The sequence below is a fragment of the Oreochromis aureus genome, linkage group 22, assembly GCF_013358895.1.
Source record: "Oreochromis aureus strain Israel breed Guangdong linkage group 22, ZZ_aureus, whole genome shotgun sequence".
NCBI lineage: Eukaryota > Metazoa > Chordata > Actinopteri > Cichliformes > Cichlidae > Oreochromis > Oreochromis aureus.
The window spans coordinates 39,602,748-39,605,987 of NC_052962.1; positions in this window are offsets into that span (position 1 = coordinate 39,602,748).

Here is a 3,240-nt window from a genome sequence, read left to right on the forward strand (position 1 = left end):
CCCCCGTGGTCATTGTGAACAAACCCCCCCGCGAACCGCGGTTCTGTGTTGACTTCCGTGGTCTAAATCAGCTGACCGTGAAGGATTCTTACCCACTCTCGCGAGTGGATGAATCACTGGACTTTCTGTCGAGAGGGAAGTTTCTGACAACACTAGACCTTGCTAGAGGTTACTGGCAGGTCCCCATTGCTAAAGAAGCTAAACCAAAGACTGCTTTTATCACGCACTGTGGCCTGTTTCAGTTCAGAGTCCTTCCTTTCGGCCTGTGTAACGCCCCTGCGACTTTTCAGCGGCTTATGAACAATGTTCTAGCTGGCCTGATTTATAAGTCCTGCGCGGTGAATCTAGATGACATTGTTGTCGCATCACCGACCTTTGAGCAACACCTGCTTGACTTAAAAGAGGTCCTTGGTAGGCTTCAGTCCGCTGGCCTCTCTTTAAAGCTGAGCAAATGCCAATTCTGCCTTTCAGAACTCACCTTCCTTGGTTATCGGGTTACGCCGGCTGGCATTCATCCTGACCCTGACAAGGTGAGAGCCGTGACTGAGTTCAAAGTGCCGACCACAACAAAGCAGGTGCGACAGTTCCTTGGCCTAACTGGCTACTATCGCCGCTTTGTACAGGACTATGCCCGCCATGCAGAGCCACTCTTTGCCCTCACTAAAAAGGACGTGCAGTTTCACTGGGATGACAAGTGCCAGGCGGCTGTGGACTTTCTGAAACATTCTATAACCTCAGCACCGGTCCTCAGGTTCCCAGATTTTTCGCGTCCATTCTTCATTCACACTGATGCATGCGATGCTGGTCTTGGAGCAGCATTAATGCAGAAAGATGAGGATGGCAAAGACGTTGCTGTAGCATTTGCTAGCCGTGCTATGCACAAATCAGAAAAGCCCTACTCAACTCCAGAGAAAGAGTGTCTGGCCGTGATCTGGGCCTTGGAACATTTCCGACCTTATGTCGAAGGCTTGCGCATAACCATTTACACTGACCACAGCAGCCTCAAGTGGTTGATGTCTCGACCAAATCCCTCTGGCAGGCTTGCTCGGTGGTCTCTTCGCCTTCAAGACTTTGACTTCAGCATTATCCACAAACCTGGAGAACGTAATAAGGTGCCCGATGCCCTTTCACGTAATCCTCTACCAGATGTGGATGCCCCTATTGATCATCTCCCTCCCTATGCCGTGATTGGGAGCATGGACCTTCGTGCTCTGCCTTCTGTAATTGTTTCGGACCGCCCGCATGTTCGTCAATTGCAGCTTGAAGACCCAGTCACAGGCTCATTGCTCAATCAGCTGGAAAGTGACCAACGAACTGGGGAGGATATTCAAGATCTGGAAAAGTACGTTGTCCATGATGGTCTCCTCTATTTCCTCGACCCAAAAACGAAATGTGGTCTCCACCCTCTCAAGCAGCTTAAACTGTTTGCTCCTACTACACTCCGTGGTTATCTGCTCAAGTATTACCACAATCATCCTACAGCCGGACAGCTGGGCATTGCAAAAACGCTGGCACGCTTGCGTCTCAGATTCTTCTGGCCACACATGAACTCTGACGTGAAAAAGTATGTGGTCTCATGTTGTTCATGTCAAGCCACTAAGCCAAGTCAAAGAAAAACATCAGGCCTTATGGTCCCTATCCAGCCACAAAGACCATGGGAGTACGCTGGGGTGGACTATGTTGGCCCGTTGCCCTGCACACAAAGAGGGAATGCTTATATCCTTGTTTTTGTGGACTATTTCTCAAAATGGATCGAGGTGAGTGCTGTGAGAGAAGCCACTGCTCAAGTTGCTGCGAACAAGTTCATTACTGACATTTTTGCCCGACATGGTTCTCCCTCCTACCTTATTTCTGATAGGGGAACGCCTTTTGTCAGTGAACTCTCTGAGCATGTTTTGGTGACTCTTGGGACTGAACACAGACTAACGACCGCATACCATCCTCAAACGAATGCAACTGAGCGTGTAAATCGCACTTTGAAAACGGCCATTCGAGCCTATGTTGGAGATAAACACACCTCTTGGGACAAATATCTTCCCCAGATCTGTTTTGCACTGCGCACTGCGCCTCACAAGAGCACAGGCCTGAGCCCGTCCATGATGCTGTATGGGCGAGAGTTGGACACGCCCTTGGACCTTGTCACTCAACCCTCCTGGGAGGGACTGAGCGACCCTGAAACGTCCTACTCAGATAACCTGAGAGCTTCAGTTCGGGATGCTCATGAACATGCTCGCTTGGTGCTCGAAGAGAGTCATAAAAGGCAAAAGCACTACTATGATCTGAGACGTCGCACAATCTCTCATGAAGTTGGAGACCTCGTCAGGGTAAAGTCGCATCCGAAATCAGATGCATCGTCCAACTTTTCTGCTAAGTTGGCCCCCCTTTACACTGGTCCCTACCGCATCTCCAAGAGGATGTCTAATGTGAATTACTGTCTCACCTCAGTGGACACTGGGGAGAAAGTTGGAGTTTTTCATGTTGCAAACCTGCAACCATTCTACACCTGGGCCTCAGCTTTATCTGGCAAGCGTGCAAAGCTAAAGGCTGCAGCAGCTTTGGATCTCAGTGTCCCGGACAGCAGCTTGCCTCCTGCTCTTTCAGTCCCAGGCCACAATGACTGTGACGCTGTTGACACAACCCCCATTGTCTCTAGCGACACCCCTGCTGAGACTGACTTTGACTGTACTGACACTGTCCCTCTTTTCGTGGACCAGAACTCTTTCCAAGAGACTGCTGACATTGCTCTGGAGACAGAGGTTAACAGTTCACCTCCTGCTGACAATGGGTGTGCTGTTAGAGGTTCTTATAACCTCAGACCAAGACGAGTTCCTAGAGTCACCGCTGACTGGTCAGTCAATAGGTGGACCAACCCTTTTCATACTGACAGATTTGACCTAAAGTGACCTTGTTTGCTTTTTGATGTGTTTCATGTGGTCTACTGTTGTAACAGGACCGTTCTTTGAGTTTTCTACGATTCATGTTGGCATTGTTTTCATGTTGTGGTAATATGTTCATGCTTACTGTTACAGTTTTTGGGGAAAAAGACAAAACGCAATGTAAGAAAAAGAGGGAATTTCATTCTGTAATTGTCCTGGCTGCCCTGAGTTTATTTTCTTTCTTAAACCTTTATTTACATGGACATTCACCATGTGGGACACTGTCATGTATGCCAGTTTGTCGATATTGCACTGTACATTTCCCTGTTTTGGTTTTATCATCTTATCCTGCTGACCATGTATG